The 20,535-nt window shown below is 26.5% G+C and overlaps 1 protein-coding gene and 2 long non-coding RNA genes across 5 annotated transcripts in view; 1 reads left to right on the top strand and 2 right to left on the bottom strand.

Moving 5' to 3' along the window:
• The window catches only part of LOC126301315 (NADH-ubiquinone oxidoreductase chain 5-like), a 371,580-nt gene that overhangs the window by 270,442 nt on the left and 80,603 nt on the right, over positions 1-20,535 (bottom strand). The window lies entirely within an intron of this gene.
• The window catches only part of LOC126301331 (uncharacterized), a 176,334-nt gene that overhangs the window by 148,964 nt on the left and 6,835 nt on the right, over positions 1-20,535 (bottom strand). The window lies entirely within an intron of this gene.
• LOC126301319 (uncharacterized) overlaps positions 11,188-20,535 on the top strand; it is a 173,079-nt gene continuing 163,731 nt past the window's right edge. The window contains exon 1 of one of the 2 annotated variants that reach the window (XR_007553033.1): positions 11,188-11,278. This is a non-coding gene — a long non-coding RNA (uncharacterized LOC126301319). The remainder of the gene's footprint in view (positions 11,279-20,535) is intronic. The other variant, XR_007553032.1, reaches the window with a different exon arrangement.

Below are 20,535 nucleotides of genomic sequence, written 5' to 3'. Positions count from 1 at the left end.
CGGCGTTTTTTTAAACTATTAAAACTAATGTTTATATTCTCTATTTTTACTTCTTTATTGATTTATTTTGCTGGTGTTTATATTTTTTCTTCTAAACGTAAACATTTATTAATGGTTCTTTTGAGATTAGAATATATTGTTCTTTCTTTATTTATGTTAGTTATTGTTTTTCTTATTGAGTTTGATTATGATTATTTTTTCCCGTTATTTTTTTAGTTTTTTCTGTTTGTGAGGGTGCTTTAGGTCTTTCTATTTTAGTTTCAATAATTCGTTCTCATGGTAATGATTTTTTTAATTCTTTTGGTTTATCTTTATGTTAAAGTATTTATTTATAACTATTTTTTTGATCCCTCTTTGTTTATTAAATAATTGTTGATGGTTGGTTCATTCTTTAATGTTTCTGTCGGGTTTTGTTTTTATAATTTGTGTTTATTCATATGCTGATTTGAATATAATTAGATATTATTTTGGTATTGATTATTTTTCTTTTAGTTTAATTTTACTTAGTTTTTGGATTTGTTCTTTAATAATCACTGCTAGAGGTTCAGTTTATTTAAGTTCATATCATTCAAATTTTTTTGTTTTTATGGTTTTGATTTTAATAATTATGCTTTATTGTTCATTTGCTAGATTAAGTCTTCTTTCTTTTTATATTTTTTTTTAGGCTAGATTAGTTCCTACTTTACTTTTAATTTTGGGTTGGGGTTATCAACCTGAGCGTTTGCAGGCTGGTGTTTATTTAATTTTTTATACTTTGGTTGCTAGATTACCTTTATTATTAGTTTTATTTAAGGTTTATGATTTTTCTAATACTTTATATTTTCCTTTATTGGTTGATTTTGGTTCTTATTATTTTATGTTTTATGTATTTATAATTTTGGCTTTTTTAGTTAAGATACCTATGTTTTTGGTTCATTTATGACTTCCTAAGGCTCATGTAGAGGCCCCTGTTTCAGGTAGAATAATTCTTGCTGGTGTTTTATTAAAGTTAGGTGGTTATGGTATTTTTCGTGTTATAAAGGTTATTTCTTATTTGGGTTTAAAGTTTAATTATTTTTGATTGTCTTTAGGTTTATCTGGGGGTGTTATTGTAAGATTTATTTGTTTTCATCAGGTTGATTTAAAGTCTTTAATTGCATATTCTTCTGTTGCTCATATAAGAATGGTTATTGGTGGATTGATGACTATGAATTGATGAGGTTGTGTAGGTTCTCTTTCTCTAATGGTTGGTCATGGTTTATGTTCTTCTGGTTTATTTTGTTTATCTAATAGTATTTATGAACGTTTAGGTAGACGAAGATTATTAATTAACAAGGTTATAATTAATTTGATGCCAAGAATGGCTTTATGATGATTTCTTTTAAGATCATCAAATATGGCTGCTCCTCCTTCTTTAAATTTGGTAGGTGAAATTAGATTATTAAATAGAATTATATCTTGATCTTCTTTTAGATTCTTTGCTTTGATTTTTTTATCTTTTTTTAGAGCTGTTTATACTTTGTATATATATTCTTATTCTCAGCATGGGAATTATTATTCTGGTGTTTATACTTGTTCTCTTGGTTATTTTCGTGAATATCATCTTTTACTTTTACATTGATTGCCTTTAAATATTCTCTGTTTAAAGGATGAATATTTCTTTGTTTAGTTTGCTTAAGTATTTTAATTAAAAATATTGTTTTGTGGAATCAATGATATGAAGTTTTTCATCTTAGGCCGTGAATTTATTTTCTATTTGTTCTTTGAGTTTTTTTTCTTTGTTTATTTCGAGAACTATAATTTTTATTTTAGGTATTTATTATTTAATAATTGATTATAGAGTTTTTGTTGAGTGAGAGCTTTTCAATTTAAATGGTTCTATAGTTGTTATAACTTTAATTTTGGATTGAATATCTCTTATTTTTATATCTTTTGTTATATATATTTCTTCTTTGGTTATTTATTATAGAGAGGATTATATATCTGGTGAAAAGAATATAAATCGTTTTATTATAATTGTTTTAATATTTATTCTTTCTATAGGTTTTTTAATTATTAGTCCTAATTTAATTAGAATTTTATTAGATTGAGATGGTTTAGGTTTAGTTTCTTATTGTTTAGTTATTTATTATCAAAATGTAAAATCTTATAGTGCTGGTATATTAACTGCACTTTCTAATCGTATTGGTGATGTTGCTATTTTAATTTCTATTGCATGAATGATAAATTTTGGTGGTTGAAATTATATTTATTATTATGATTTTATTTCTAATTTTTTTGAAATAAAGCTCATTACTATATTAATTGTTTTAGCAGCTATAACTAAGAGAGCTCAGATTCCTTTCTCTTCATGACTTCCTGCTGCTATAGCAGCTCCTACTCCTGTTTCTGCTTTAGTTCATTCTTCTACTCTTGTTACTGCTGGTGTTTATTTATTAATTCGTTTTAGACCAATATTGGATACTTATAATTGTGGTTGATTTTTACTTTTAATTGGTTGTATAACTATATTTATGGCTGGATTGGGCGCTAATTTTGAGTTTGATTTAAAGAGGATTATTGCTCTTTCTACTTTAAGACAACTTGGTTTAATAATAAGAATTTTGGCTATAGGTTATCCAAAGCTTGCATTTTTTCATTTATTGGCTCATGCTTTATTTAAGGCATTATTATTTATATGTGCAGGTTCAATAATTCATAATTTGAAGGATTCTCAGGATATTCGTTTTATAGGATCAATTGTTAATTTCATACCTTTAACTTCAGTTTGTTTTAATGTTTCTAGTTTATCTTTGTGTGGAATACCTTTTTTAGCGGGATTTTATTCAAAGGATTAAATTCTTGAGATGGTTTGTTTAAGATGAATTAATTGTTTAATTTTTTTCTTTATTTTTTTTCTACTGGTTTAACTGCTTCTTATTCTTTTCGTTTGTTTTATTATTCAATATCTGGTGATAATAATTTTTATTCTAGATTTTCTTTTGATGATAAGGGTTATTATATTTCATTTGGAATAATTGGTCTATTGTTTGTTGCTGTTTTTGGTGGTAGTCTTTTATCTTGATTAATTTTTCCTATTCCTCATGTGATTGCTTTACCTTATTATTTAAAGTTTTTAACTATTACAGTTGTTATTTTAGGTGCTTATTTAGGTTATCTTATTTCTAATTTTGATTTTTCTCATAATTTATTTTCTTTAAGTATACTTTCTTTTGTTAGATTTGCTGGTTCTATATGATTTATACCTTTTCTTTCAACTAAGTTTATTAGATATATTCCTTTAAAAATAGGTTATTATTCATCTAAGTCATTTGATTATGGTTGAGGTGAATTACTTGGTGGTCAAGGTTTATATAGATTATTTATTTATTTAATTGGTTATATTCAAGGTTGATATGATTCTAATTTCAAGATTTATCTTTTAACTTTTATTTTTTGAATATTTATTTTGGTAATATTGTTTTTCGTTTACTTAAATAGCTTATAATTAGAGCGTGACACTGAAGATGTTAAGGAAGTATTTTTACTTTTAAGTATTTATAAATATAGATATATTATTTTTACAGTGGAAATGTAATGTTTTATTTAAACTATATAAATTTTAGAAATGTTAACGGAGTTTAACCGCTAATATATAAAGTTAGCAGCTTTCATATTGGCTTTACATTTCCTTAATTGGAACTATTATAGTTCAATTATATTATTAACAGTAATACGCCTCTTTTTGGCTTCAATTAATAAGAATAAGGGTAGTACATACCAATCTTCCAGGTCGAAACTGACTGCAATAATTCGCTTCTTATTCTATTTAAGGTTGATTGATAATATCAATACTTTTTGAATGCAACCCAAATGTTATATTTAACTACAACCCTTTATTCTGCTCATTGTAATGCTCCTTGGTTTCATTCATGGTATAGTCCTCCTAATAGAACTAGAATAAAAAATATTGTTGATACTGTTCAGATTATAATGTCTGAAGTTTTAAAAATAATTACAATTGGTAGAATTAGTGCAATTTCTACATCAAAAATTAAAAAGATTACTGCGATTAGGAAGAATCGTATTGAGAATGGTATTCGTGCTCATCTTTTTGGATCAAACCCACATTCAAATGGTGATCTTTTTTCTCGATCATTAATTAATTTTTTTGATAGTGTTGTTGCCAGGATTATAACAATTATTGGAATAATAAATCTAATGAAAACTCTTGTTGATAGAATTAGAATTGTTTTTCTTGATTTATATCAAGCTTTCTGATTGGAAGTCAAATGTACTATTTATACTAGAAAAACAATTATCTACCTCATCAATAAATAGAGATATATAAGAATAATCATACTACGTCTACGAAGTGTCAGTATCATGCTGCTGCTTCAAATCCAAAGTGATGTCTTGGTGAAAATTGATTTATTGAGTGTCGAAGTAGACATGTTGATAAAAAGATTGTTCCAATAATTACGTGTAAACCATGGAATCCTGTTGCAACAAAGAATGTTGATCCATAAACTGCATCTGCAATGGTAAAAGGTGCTTCTCAATATTCATATGCTTGAAGTATTGTAAAGTATAGTCCTAATAACACTGTGAAGAATAATCCTTGTAGTGCTTGAGTATGATTAGATTCCATTAAACTATGATGTGCTCATGTTACTGTTACTCCTGATGCTAAAAGAATAGCTGTATTAAGTAATGGAATTTGTATAGGGTTAAAGGGTTGAATTCCTATTGGAGGTCATAGTATTCCTAGTTCAATTGTTGGTGCTAATCTTCTTCTAAAGAATGCTCAAAAAAAGAAACGAAAAATAATACCTCTGATGCAATAAATAAAATTATTCCTCATCGTAATCCAATTGATACAAATCCTGTATGTAATCCTTGATATGTTCCTTCTCGTACTACATCTCGTCATCATTGAATTATAGTTAGTAGGGTAATTCCAAATCCAATTATGAATAAGTTAATATTAAATAGGTGGAATCATTTTGCTAGTCCTGATACTAGGACTATTGCTCCAATTGCTCCTGTTAATGGTCAAGGTCTATAGTCTACTAAGTGGAATGTGTGGTTTGAGTGAGTTGTTAACATAGGTTTAATATACTTCTCTAGAATATAGAGTTCTTAGAATTGAGAAAACATAGGCTTGAATTATTGCTACTGCTGATTCTAGAATTAATAGAAGTATTTGTCCAATAATTAGTAATGAGATTAAGTTTATTGCTATAGATGGTCCTGTGTTTCCTAATAAGGTTAATAATAAGTGTCCTGCAATTATATTTGCTGCCAACCATACTGCTAATGTACCTGGTCGAATAACATTACTAATTGTTTCAATTAGTACTATAAATGATATTAATGCAGGCGGTGTACCTTGTGGTACAAGGTGTGTAAATATATAATTAGTATGGTTAATTCATCCAAATAATATAAATCTTAGCCATATAGGTAGGGCAATTGCAAATGTTAATGCTAAATGTCTTGTTCTAGTAAAAATATAAGGGAATAATCCTATGAAATTATTAAATAATATTATAATAAAAATTGAGATGAAAATGAATGTTGTTCCATTAAATGATTTTGGTCCAAGAAGTGTTTTAAATTCATTATGTAAGGTTAAATTTAGTTTATTTCAGATAATGTTAATTCGTGATGGTGTAAGTCAAAATAGTGATGGGATTAATAATAGTCCTAGAAATGTTCTAGTTCAATTTAATGATAAATTAAAGATGTTAGTTGATGGGTCAAATGTTGAGAATAGATTTGTTATCATTTTCAATTTAAGTTTTTTATTTCAATTGTTCCTTTTTCTACTCTTTTAATAAGGTTAGGTTTAAATGAGAAGAAGTTTATTTGATTAAACAAGATTAATGTAGCTGAAAATATAATGAATAGTGAGAATCATATAAGAGGGGATATTTGAGGGATTTGGATATAATTTCCCCATCAGAAGTAGTCGTTAATTTACTATTATTTGGTTTAAGAGACCATTACTTACTTTCAGTCATCTGATGAATTTCAAGGTGTACTAATTTTTTTTAGTTACTTTAGATTGACACTCTAATGTTATTTATTTTAACTAACTCCTTAAATTATCTTAGATAATCACTTAATAAATAAATTTACTGAAGTTCTTTCAATTACAATTGGTATAAATCTGTGGTTTGCTCCACAGATTTCTGAGCATTGTCCAAAGAATAATCCAGGTCGATTTATTGTGAATGTTCCTTGATTTAACCGACCTGGCGTTGCATCAATTTTAACCCCTAATGCAGGAACTGCTCATGAGTGTAGAACATCTGATGCTCTTGTTAATACTCGTACTTCTGTATTTATTGGTAGGATTGTTCGGTTATCTACATCTAGTAGTCGGAATCCATCATTTTCTAGGTCTTGTTCTGGTGTTATATAAGTGTCAAATTCTACGTCTATGAAGTCTGAATATTCATATCTTCAATATCATTGTCGTCCAATGGTTTTACTTGTTATTATTGCATCTACTGAATCATCAAGTAAATATAATAGTCGTAATGATGGAAGGGCAATAAAAATTAATGTAATTGCTGGTAAAGCTGTTCAGATTGTTTCAATTAAATGTCCATGAAGTATATTACGGTTAGTATAGGCAATAAATAATATATAACTTAGGGCATAACCTACAATTACTGTAATTAATAATAATACGACCATAGTATGATCATGAAAGAATGATAATTGCTCCATTAATGGTGAAGCTCCATCTTGAAGAGATAAATTTGATCATGTTGCCATTAATAAATATATTCTAATAAAAGGTCAAACCTTTATTTGTAGAGCTTAAATCTACTGCACTAATCTGCCATATTAGAATCTAGAGATTTGATCTAAAGTTATACTTTCTGATCGTATATTAATTGCTGTTGTAATGAAATTCACTGCACCAAGAATAGATGATACACCTGCTAAGTGCAGTGAAAAAATAGCTAGATCTACAGATGCACCCCCGTGTGCAATAGCTCCTGCTAGAGGAGGGTAAACTGTTCATCCTGTACCAGCACCATTATCTACTATAGAAGATGTAAGAAGAAGGGTTAGTGAAGGTGGTAGTAATCAAAAACTTGTATTATTTATTCATGGAAATGCTATATCTGGTGCACCAATTATTAGTGGAACAAGTCAATTACCAAATCCACCAGTTATAATAGGTATTACTATAAAGAAAATTATTACGAATGTGTGAGCTGTAATAATAACATTATAAATCTGGTCATCCCCAATTAGAGATCCGGGTTGGCCAAGTTCAGCACGAATAAGTATTCTTATTGATGTTCCTACTATTCCTGCTCATGCTCCAAATATGAAGTATAAAGTACCAATGTCCTTATGGTTTGTTGAGAATAATCATTTTTGCGGTAAGATGGCTGAATTTTAGGTGGTAGACTGTAAATCTACTTATGAGATGTTTTCTCTCTTATCATATTTAGGTCTTATATTCAATTATGATTCTAGACTGCAATTCTAGAGGTGTAAAATTTTACTAAGGCCTAAAAGATTATTCTTTTAATTATAACTTTGAAGGTTATTAGTTTGATTAACTTAAGTCCTTAGTATAATGAAATTAAGGTTGATGTTGAAATCAATCCTATTGTTGAAATTATTACTGTTATAGGAAGAATGATTCTTGATTTTTGGGACTTTATCTTTATAGATCACGAATTTTCTGTGTATGATATAATTAGAGCTGAGAATCAAATACGTATATAGTAGTAGAGTGTAATTGTAGTTAATACAACTATAATAGTTATAATAGTTGTTATATTGTTTTCTATTAATGATTGTATTACAATTCATTTTGGTAAGAATCCAAGGAATGGTGGTAGTCCACCTAAAGATAATAAAGATAAGAATATTATGAATTTAATTTCGGTTTTTATATTTCTGGCTGAATAAATTTGATTTAAGAAAAATAAATTTATTTGCTTAAATAATAAAACTATAATTAATCTTAATAGTGAGTAAATAATGAAGTATAGTTCTCAGATGTTTTCTCTGACTGTTAATGATCTAATTATTCAACCTAGATGTCTGATTGATGAATATGCTAAAAGTTGTCGTAAGGATGTTTGATTTAAACCGCCTATTGCCCCAATAATAATTCTTAAGATAATGATTGTTCAAATAAAAGTTCTTAATTGAATACAATAAGATAAGACCATTATTGGGGCGATTTTTTGTCATGTTATTAATGTTAAACAATTATTTCATCTTGATGCTCCTATAACTTCTGGAAATCAGAAATGGAAAGGTGCAGCTCCAATCTTTAATAATAGTCTAGATCTAATTATTATTGATGGGATAAATTCTGTTTCCCATCCCATGGGATATTTTATTTGAATCAGCAAAATTGAAAATAATAATATTGTCGATGCTATTGCTTGGACAATAAAATATTTAATTGATGATTCATTTATTATTATATTTTTATTTCTTGTTAGGAGCGGAATAAATGAAAGTAAGTTGATCTCAAGTCCTATTCAAACCCCTCATTTTATTTTTTTTATATATATATATATAATAAATTATTTATATTAATATATTACATTTAATTGAAATTAAAGTATTATAAGTTCATCTTACCATTATAAATTGATTATTTTAATGGAATTATTTACCTAGGATTATAGCTACTTATGTTTTTAGCTTAAAATAGGTTATTATAATATAATATATATAATAATATGTAATTTAATATTTAATATTATTATAATTGGATATAATAAATAAAATTATTAATTTAAATATAAAATATTATAATTAATATAAATAATTATATTAATTATAATAATATAATTATGTAAATTATCTATAATTAGATTATTTAACTAATATATATGAAAGTTAACTTAATATAAAAAAAAGAATTCATATTAATAACATATTATATTAAATTACATAATTGTATAAAATATATTTATTATATTATTTAATCTTTCTTTATTTATTAGTGAAAAGAAAGATTAAATAAGAAAGAATATAATACATTTATTGCTATACATGTTCCATATTAATCTTTAATTATATATAATAGAGAAGTTGTTGTGGTCATACATAGGGGCGTTTCTTTTTTTTTTTGTTAATGTTTGTGGTTTTTTTCTTTTTTTTCTTTAAATATTTGAATCTTTTATTTTTTCCTGAATTAATAGATTTAAAATTTTCTTATTTTTTATTTTTAAAAGTTTTTTTCTTGCATGTTTATTCACTTTTTCTTTGTATTATATGTAAGTTTTGTTAGACTAAATGTTCTTTTTGCAGTAATTTGATTTAATTATCAAGTGATTTTGGATTTAGCAATTGATTTAGAATCGGCATAATTCGTGCCAGCAGCCGCGGTTATACGATTGATACAAGTGAATATTATTGGTTAAAACAGTTGTTTATATTATTAGGGTTGAAATATAAATTTGTAAGGTGAAATGTTAAAATTTATTTGTGGCCCTTTTTATGAATCTGTGAAATTTAAATAATAAACTAGGATTAGATACCCTATTATTTTAAATGTTAATTATATTTACCAGGGTACTATTAGTTAAGGTCTTTAAACCCAAAGAATTTGGCGGTATCTCATTCCATTCAGAGGAACCTACCCCATGATTGATAATACACGATTTACTCTACTTAATTTATTTGTTTGTATATCTCCGTTATCAGAGAATCTTTTTAGAGTTATAATTCTCAAGATTTATAATTATAAAATATTTCAGGTCAAGGTGCAGCTTATAGTTAAGAGGAGGTGGGTTACAATAGATTTTTGTTTATAACGGATTTGATAGTGAAATACTGTTAATGAAGGTGGATTTGATAGTAATTTAATTTATTTAATTTAACTGATATTGGCTCTGAGATGTGTACACATCGCCCGTCGCTCTCATTATTGATTATTCTATTTTATTTTAAAGTAGCTTCAATTTAGATGAGATAAGTCGTAACATAGTAGATGTACTGGAAAGTGTATCTAGGAAGAGTTTCAAGATATAACTTATTAGTAAAGTGTTTCATTTACACTGAAAATTTTTCTGTGCAAATCAGGATATCTTGATTATTTATTTTATTATATTTATTTTTTGTTTATTTAATTATTTAATATAAATAATTTTATTGTATTTTTGTCTTAGTATATTTTATAGAATTGATTTTTTAAATTATAGTTTATTGGTAATGTAAGTGTTTTATGAAATATTATTTTAAATTTTTTTAAGTAGATTTTATTTATTGTACCTTTTGTATCAGGGTTTATCAAAATTTTAGTATTTATTTTACTTGTCTCGATTTGGGTTGATTTATAAATAATTTATAGTTAATGTATCATAATTATTATTAAATTATTTATAGAAATGAGATGTTAATCGTTTCCCAAGATATCTAGTTTCTTAAGAAAAAATTTAATTTTTTAAAGTTATTTGTTTTTATTTAATTTTTTAAGTAAAAATATTAACTTATTTATTCTTTAAGGGATTAGCTTTGAAGTTAATAACCTATAATTTATTTTATAGAAATATAATAGTAAGCTTTAAACCAGCTATCTTTAAGATTACGTTTTAGTTCATTATTTTTTATTTTGATTTTATAAATATTTTAGGTTTTTTATTAAGATTATTAATTTAATTTTAAAATTTTTGTAATAATGATAGAATTAGTATATTTATTTGTATGAAATTTTTACCTTGTGAACTTATTATAAGGAACTAGGCAAAATTGATTTCCGCCTGTTTATCAAAAACATGTCCTCTTGTTTATATTTTGAGGTCTGGCCTGCTCACTGAGCGTATTTTTAAAGAGCCGCGGTATTTTGACCTTGCAAAGGTAGCATAATCATTAGTCTCTTAATTAGTGGCTGGAATGAATGGCTTGACGAGAAATCAACTGTCTCTTAATAAATTTTTAAATTTAACTTTTGAGTCAAAAGGCTTAAATTCTTCTTTAGGACGAGAAGACCCTATAGAGCTTGACATTTTACTTTTATATAGTTTTTTGTTTGTCTTTCTATATTTAATGATGATGTTTTGTTGGGGTGACATGAAGAATAGATAAACTCTTCATTATTATATCATTTATTTATGTTTGTTATTTTGATCCATAATTTATGATCATAAGATTAAGTTACCTTAGGGATAACAGCGTAATTGTTTTTGAGAGCTCATATCGACAAAGCAGATTGCGACCTCGATGTTGGATTAAGAAAAATTTTGGGTGCAGGAGCCCAATGATTAGCTCTGTTCGACCTTTAAATTCTTACATGATCTGAGTTCAGACCGGCGTGAGCCAGGTTGGTTTCTATCCTAAGATTGTTAATCCATATTAGTACAAAAGGACCATATGGTTAAAATATTTTTTGTTATATTGATTAATATTAATTTATTTACTATTTTGACAGATTAATGTGTTGAATTTAGAATTCATTTATGTAGATTTTTTCTACAAATAGTATTGATACTTTATGATTTATTTATATTTATTTTGAATTTTCTTTTATTGGTTATTTGTGTTTTAATTAGTGTTGCCTTTTTAACTTTATTAGAGCGTAAGGATTTAGGTTATATTCAGATTCGAAAGGGTCCAAATAAGGTAGGTTTTGTTGGAATTCCTCAGCCATTTAGAGATGCTATTAAGTTAATTTGTAAGGAGCAGCCAATTCCTATTATATCTAATTACCTACTTTATTATTTTTCCCCTGTTTTTAATTTAATGATTTCTTTAGCCGTTTGAGTAATTTTTCCTTATTTAACTTATATGTGTTCTTTTTCTTATGGATTTTTATTTTTATTATGTTGTACTAAATTAGGTGTTTATACTGTTATAATTGCTGGTTGATCTTCTAATTCAAATTATTCATTATTAGGTTCTCTTCGTTCTGTTGCTCAAACAATTTCTTATGAAGTTAGTTTAGCTTTAATTTTATTGTCTTTAATTATTTTAATTGGTTGTTTTAATATGTTTGATTTTATAAACTATCAGCTTTATTGTTGATTTATTATTATTTCTTTTCCTTTAGCTTTAGCTTGTTTTGCTTCTTGCTTAGCTGAAACTAATCGTACTCCTTTTGATTTTGCTGAAGGGGAATCTGAGTTAGTTTCAGGATTTAATATTGAGTATGGTGCGGGTGGTTTTACTTTAATTTTTTTAGCTGAATATACTAGAATTGTCTTCATAAGAATGTTACTGGCTTTAATTTTTTTGGGCGGTGATTTTTATTCTTTTATATTTTTTATTAAGCTTGCTATTATATCTTTTGGTTTTATTTGGGTTCGTGGAACATTACCACGGTTCCGTTATGATAAATTAATGTACTTAGCTTGAAAAAGTTTTTTACCTTTATCTTTGAATTTTTTTATTTTCTTTGTTGGTTTAAAGATTTTATTTATCTCATTTGTTTAGTGAAATTTTTTGAGAAAAGTTAATAGAAGAGTTAAACTTCTAATTTTATGTTTTCAAAACATATGCTTTTCCTAAGCTAATTAACTTTATTCCTTAATTAAATTATCTCATGCGTTTGCGACATGGACATTAATTAAGAAATATGTGAAGTAAATAATTGTTAAGATTTGACCTGTTATAATATAAGGTTCTTCAACAGGTCGTTTACCAATTCACGTTAGTAAGCATACAACAACTACTATAATTCAGAATAAAATTTGATTAATAGGGTAAAATTGAATGCCTCGGAATGGTGTTTTATTATAAAATGGTAAAATTATTAAGATTCTAATTGATAAAAATAATGCAATAACACCTCCTAACTTATTAGGGATAGATCGTAGAATTGCATATGCAAATAGGAAATATCATTCTGGTTGAATGTGAACTGGTGTTACTAATGGGTTGGCAGGTACAACGTTATCTGGATCTCCTAATAGGTAAGGATTAATTAAACATAGTATAATTAATAATGATGATATTATTACAAATGTAATAGAATCCTTAAAGGTAAAGTATGGATGGAATGGAATTTTTTCAATATCTCCATTTAGTCCAAGAGGATTATTAGATCCTGTTTGGTGAAGAAAAAATAAATGAATTGCTGCTATAGCAGCAATAATAAATGGTAATACAAAATGGAATGTGAAGAATCGATTTAATGTTGCATTATCAACAGCGAATCCTCCTCATACTCATTGGACTAAATCTGTTCCTAAGTATGGGATTGCTGGTAATAAATTAGTAATTACTGTTGCACCTCAAAAAGATATTTGGCCTCAGGGTAAGACATATCCTATAAATGCAGTTGCTATAACTAAAAATAAAATCACTGTACCAATTATTCAGGTATGTATATATATATAAGATCCATAGTAAATTCCCCATCCTACATGTAAGTAAATACAAATAAAAAATATAGATGCTCCATTTGCGTGTAAGGTTCGGATAATTCAACCATTATTTACGTCTCGGCAGATGTGTACTACACTACTGAATGCTATTTCAATATTTGATGTATAATGTATAGCTAAAAATAGTCCAGTTACGATTTGAATTACCAAACATAACCCTAATAGGGATCCAAAATTTCATCAAAATGAAATATTTGTTGGGGCAGGTAAGTCAATTAAAGAGTTATTAATAATTTTAATTAAAGGATGTCTTAATCGTAAGGGTTTATTCATTTGTAATTATCTTATTTTACGAATAGGTCCCTGATTAATATTGGTGATTTTAACAACTGCTAGTAGTGCTAAAAATAAATAAATTATTATTATTATTGTAATAATGTATGTTGGTCTATTATATAATTTTTCTAAAGATATTGTTATTTCTTGATAATTGATTGAATTATCAATATTTATAGTTTCGGTGTTTTTGAAAAAGTCTATAAATATAGATATATCTAGAATAATTAATATTAATATGATAAATACTCACATTATTAATGTAATAATTATAGTGATTGATTTAGGCTGAAATATTTCGTTTGATGCAATTCTTGTAATGTAAATAAATAATACTAGTATACCACCAAGAAATGTTAAAAATAAAATATATGATAATCAATATCTTTCTATTATTGTTCCTGTTATTAATCCAACTAGGAAGGTTTGAAGGATAATAAAAAGCATTATTGATATTGGGTGTCTTAATTTAATAAAATTAATATTTATTACATTTGATAATGATATAATTATTATTTTGATCATTTCAGGGGTTAGTTTATTTAAAATACCGGTTTTGGGGACCGATGATGGAAGCTTTTCCACCTCTGAAGTTTTAAAAGTGGGGGCTGGACTTATTTCCGGTTTACAAGACCGGCGTTTTTTTTAAACTATTAAAACTAATGTTTATATTCTCTATTTTTACTTCTTTATTGATTTATTTTGCTGGTGTTTATGTTTTTTCTTCTAAACGTAAACATTTATTAATGGTTCTTTTGAGATTAGAATATATTGTTCTTATTTATTTATGTTAGTTATTGTTTTTCTTATTGAGTTTCATTATGATTATTTTTTTCCTGTTATTTTTTTAGTTTTTTCTGTTTGTGAGGGTGCTTTAGGTCTTTCTATTTTAGTTTCAATAATTCGTTCTCATGGTAATGATTTTTTTAATTCTTTTGGTTTATCTTTATGTTAAAGTATTTATTTATAACTATTTTTTTGATCCCTCTTTGTTTATTAAATAATTGTTGATGGTTGGTTCATTCTTTAATGTTTCTGTCGGGTTTTGTTTTTATAATTTGTGTTTATTCATATGCTGATTTGAATATAATTAGATATTATTTTGGTATTGATTATTTTTCTTTTAGTTTAATTTTACTTAGTTTTTGGATTTGTTCTTTAATAATCACTGCTAGAGGTTCAGTTTATTTAAGTTCATATCATTCTAATTTTTTTGTTTTTATGGTTTTGATTTTAATAATTATGCTTTATTGTTCATTTGCTAGATTAAGTCTTCTTTCTTTTTATATTTTTTTTGAGGCTAGATTAGTTCCTACTTTACTTTTAATTTTGGGTTGGGGTTATCAACCTGAGCGTTTGCAGGCTGGTGTTTATTTAATTTTTTATACTTTGGTTGCTAGATTACCTTTATTATTAGTTTTATTTAAGGTTTATGATTTTTCTAATACTTTATATTTTCCTTTATTGGTTGATTTTGGTTCTTATTATTTTATGTTTTATGTATTTATAATTTTGGCTTTTTTAGTTAAGATACCTATGTTTTTGGTTCATTTATGACTTCCTAAGGCTCATGTAGAGGCCCCTATTTCAGGTAGAATAATTCTTGCTGGTGTTTTATTAAAGTTAGGTGGTTATGGTATTTTTCGTGTTATAAAGGTTATTTCTTATTTGGGTTTAAAGTTTAATTATTTTTGATTGTCTTTAGGTTTATCTGGGGGTGTTATTGTAAGATTTATTTGTTTTCGTCAGGTTGATTTAAAGTCTTTAATTGCATATTCTTCTGTTGCTCATATAAGAATGGTTATTGGTGGATTGATGACTATGAATTGATGAGGTTGTGTAGGTTCTCTTTCTCTAATGGTTGGTCATGGTTTATGTTCTTCTGGTTTATTTTGTTTATCTAATATTATTTATGAACGTTTAGGTAGACGAAGATTATTAATTAACAAGGGTATAATTAATTTGATGCCAAGAATGGCTTTATGATGATTTCTTTTAAGATCATCAAATATGGCTGCTCCTCCTTCTTTAAATTTGGTAGGTGAAATTAGATTATTAAATAGAATTATATCTTGATCTTCTTTTAGATTCTTTGCTTTGATTTTATATCTTTTTTTAGAGCTGTTTATACTTTGTATATATATTCTTATTCTCAGCATGGGAATTATTATTCTGGTGTTTATACTTGTTCTCTTGGTTATTTTCGTGAATATCATCTTTTACTTGTACATTGATTGCCTTTAAATATTCTCTGTTTAAAGGGTGAATATTTATTTGTTTAGTTTGCTTAAGTATTTTAATTAAAAATATTGTTTTGTGGAATCAATGATATGAAATTTTTCATCTTAGGCCGTGAATTTATTTTCTATTTGTTCTTTGAGTTTTTTTTCTTTGTTTATTTCGAGAACTATAATTTTTATTTTAGGTATTTATTATTTAATAATTGATTATAGAGTTTTTGTTGAGTGAGAGCTTTTCAATTTAAATGGTTCTATAGTTGTTATAACTTTAATTTTGGATTGAATATCTCTTATTTTTATATCTTTTGTTATATATATTTCTTCTTTGGTTATTTATTATAGAGAGGATTATATATCTGGTGAAAAGAATATAAATCGTTTTATTATTATTGTTTTAATATTTATTCTTTCTATAGGTTTTTTAATTATTAGTCCTAATTTAATTAGAATTTTATTAGGTTGAGATGGTTTAGGATTAGTTTCTTATTGTTTAGTTATTTATTATCAAAATGTAAAATCTTATAGTGCTGGTATATTAACTGCACTTTCTAATCGTATTGGTGATGTTGCTATTTTAATTTCTATTGCATGAATGTTAAATTTTGGTGGTTGAAATTATATTTATTATTATGATTTTATTTCTAATTCTTTTGAAATAAAGCTCATTACTATATTAATTGTTTTAGCAGCTATAACTAAGAGAGCTCAGATTCCTTTCTCTTCATGACTTCCTGCTGCTATAGCAGCTCCTACTCCTGTTTCTGCTTTAGTTCATTCTTCTACTCTTGTTACTGCTGGTGTTTATTTATTAATTCGTTTTAGACCAATATTGGATACTTATAATTGTGGTTGATTTTTACTTTTAATTGGTTGTATAACTATATTTATGGCTGGATTGGGCGCTAATTTTGAGTTTGATTTAAAGAAGATTATTGCTCTTTCTACTTTAAGACAACTTGGTTTAATAATAAGAATTTTGGCTATAGGTTATCCAAAGCTTGCTTTTTTTCATTTATTGGCTCATGCTTTATTTAAGGCATTATTATTTATATGTGCAGGTTCAATAATTCATAATTTGAAGGATTCTCAGGATGTTCGTTTTATAGGATCAATTGTTAATTTCATACCTTTAACTTCAGTTTGTTTTAATGTTTCTAGTTTGTCTTTGTGTGGAATACCTTTTTTAGCGGGATTTTATTCAAAGGATTTAATTCTTGAGATGGTTTGTTTAAGATGAATTAATTGTTTAATTTTTTTCTTTATTTTTTTTTCTACTGGTTTAACTGCTTCTTATTCTTTTCGTTTGTTTTATTATTCAATATCTGGTGATAATAATTTTTATTCTAGATTTTCTTTTGATGATAAGGGTTATTATATTTCATTTGGAATAATTGGTCTATTGTTTGTTGCTGTTTTTGGTGGTAGTCTTTTATCTTGATTAATTTTTCCTATTCCTCATGTGATTGCTTTACCTTATTATTTAAAGTTTTTAACTATTACAGTTGTTATTTTAGGTGCTTATTTAGGTTATCTGATTTCTAATTTTGATTTTTCTAATAATTTATTTTCTTTAAGTATACTTTCTTTTGTTAGATTTGCTGGTTCTATATGATTTATACCTTTTCTTTCAACTAAGTTTATTAGATATATTCCTTTAAAAATAGGTTATTATTCATCTAAGTCATTTGATTATGGTTGAGGTGAATTACTTGGTGGTCAAGGTTTATATAGATTATTTATTTATTTAATTGGTTATATTCAAGGTTGATATGATTCTAATTTCAAGATTTATCTTTTAACTTTTATTTTTTGAATATTTATTTTGGTAATATTGTTTTTCGTTTACTTAAATAGCTTATAATTAGAGCGTGACACTGAAGATGTTAAGGAAGTATTTTTACTTTTAAGTATTTATAAATATAGATATATTATTTTTACAGTGAAAATGTAATGTTTTATTTAAACTATATAAATTTTAGAAATGTTAACGGAGTTTAACCGCTAATATAAAAAGTTTGCAGCTTTCATATTGGCTTTACATTTCCTTAATTGGAACTATTATAGTTCAATTATATTATTAACAGTAATACGCCTCTTTTTGGCTTCAATTAATAAGAATAAGGGTAGTACATACCAATCTTCCAGGTCGAAACTGACTGCAATATTTCGCTTCTTATTCTATTTAAGGTTGATTGATAATATCAATACTTTTTGAATGCAACCCAAATGTTATATTTAACTACAACCCTTTATTCTGCTCATTGTAATGCTCCTTGGTTTCATTCATGGTATAGTCCTCCTAATAGAACTAGAATAAAAAATATTGTTGATACTGTTCAGATTATAATGTCTGAAGTTTTAAAAATAATTACAATTGGTAGAATTAGTGCAATTTCTACATCAAAAATTAAAAAGATTACTGCGATTAGGAAGAATCGTATTGAGAATGGTATTCGTGCTGATCTTTTTGGATCAAACCCACATTCAAATGGTGATCTTTTTTCTCGATCATTAATTAATTTTTTTGATAGTGTTGTTGCCAGGATTATAACAATTATTGGAATAATAAATCTAATGAAAACTCTTGTTGATAGAATTATAATTGTTTTTCTTGATTTATATCAAGCTTTCTGATTGGAAGTCAAATGTACTATTTATACTAGAAAAACAATTATCTACCTCATCAATAAATAGAGATATATAAGAATAATCATACTACGTCTACGAAGTGTCAGTATCATGCTGCTGCTTCAAATCCAAAGTGATGTCTTGGTGAAAATTGATTTATTGAGTGTCGAAGTAGACATGTTGATAATAAGATTGTTCCAATAATTACGTGTAAACCATGGAATCCTGTTGCAACAAAGAATGTTGATCCATAAACTGCATCTGCAATGGTAAAAGGTGCTTTTCAATATTCATATGCTTGAAGTATTGTAAAGTATAGTCCTAATAACACTGTGAAGAATAATCCTTGTAGTGCTTGAGTATGATTAGATTCCATTAAACTATGATGTGCTCATGTTACTGTTACTCCTGATGCTAAAAGAATAGCTGTATTAAGTAATGGAATTTGTATAGGGTTAAAGGGTTGAATTCCTATTGGAGGTCATAGTATTCCTAGTTCAATTGTTGGTGCTAATCTTCTTCTAAAGAATGCTCAAAAAAAAGAAACGAAAAATAATACCTCTGATGCAATAAATAAAATTATTCCTCATCGTAATCCAATTGATACAAATCCTGTATGTAATCCTTGATATGTTCCTTCTCGTACTACATCTCGTCATCATTGAATTATAGTTAGTAGGGTAATTCCAAATCCAATTATGAATAAGTTAATATTAAATAGGTGGAATCATTTTGCTAGTCCTGATACTAGGACTATTGCTCCAATTGCTCCTGTTAATGGTCAAGGTCTATAGTCTACTAAGTGGAATGGGTGGTTTGAGTGAGTTGTTAACATAGGTTTAATATACTTCTCTAGAATATAGAGTTCTTAGAATTGAGAAAACATAGGCTTGAATTATTGCTACTGCTGATTCTAGAATTAATAGAAGTATTTGTCCAATAATTAGTAATGAGATTAAGTTTATTGCTATAGATGGTCCTGTGTTTCCTAATAAGGTTAATAATAAGTGTCCTGCAATTATATTTGCTGCCAACCGTACTGCTAATGTACCTGGTCGAATAACATTACTAACTGTTTCAATTAGTACTATAAATGATATTAATGCAGGCGGTGTACCTTGTGGTACAAGGTGTGTAAATATATGATTAGTATGGTTAATTCATCCAAATAATATAAATCTTAGCCATATAGGTAGGGCAATTGCAAATGTTAATGCTAAATGTCTTGTTCTAGTAAAAATATAAGGGAATAAACCTATGAAATTGTTAAATAATATTATAATAAAAATTGAGATGAAAATGAATGTTGTTCCATTAACTGATTTTGGTCCAAGAAGTGTTTTAAATTCATTATGTAAGGTTAAATTTAGTTTATTTCAGATAATGTTAATTCGTGATGGTGTAAGTCAAAATAGTGATGGGATTAATAATAGTCCTAGAAATGTTCTAGTTCAATTTAATAATAAATTAAAGATGTTAGTTGATGGGTCAAATGTTGAGAATAGATTTGTTATCATTTTCAATTTAAGTTTTTTATTTCAATTGTTCCTTTTTCTGCTCTTTTAATAAGGTTAGGTTTAAATGAGAAGAAGTTTATTTGATTAAACAAGATTAATGTAGCTGAAAATATAATGAATAGTGAGAATCATATAAGAGGGGATATTTGAGGGATTTGGATATAATTTCCCCATCAGAAGTAGTCGTTAATTTACTATTATTTGGTTTAAGAGACCATTACTTACTTTCAGTCATCTGATGAATTTCAAGGTGTACTAATTTTTTTTTCGTTACTTTAGATTGACACTCTAATGTTATTTATTTTAACTAACTCCTTAAATTATCTTAGATAATCACTTAATAAATAAATTTACTGAAGTTCTTTCAATTACAATTGGTATAAATCTGTGGTTTGCTCCACAGATTTCTGAGCATTGTCCAAAGAATAATCCAGGTCGATTTATTGTGAATGTTCCTTGATTTAACCGACCTGGCGTTGCATCAATTTTAACCCCTAATGCAGGAACTGCTCATGAGTGTAGAACATCAGATGC

Source organism: Schistocerca gregaria, unplaced genomic scaffold (assembly GCF_023897955.1).
Source record: "Schistocerca gregaria isolate iqSchGreg1 unplaced genomic scaffold, iqSchGreg1.2 ptg000066l, whole genome shotgun sequence".
In the NCBI taxonomy this organism is placed as follows: Eukaryota; Metazoa; Arthropoda; class Insecta; order Orthoptera; family Acrididae; genus Schistocerca; species Schistocerca gregaria.
Note: the sequence above shows the minus strand (reverse complement) of the source record. Positions and strands in the feature narration are given on the sequence as shown.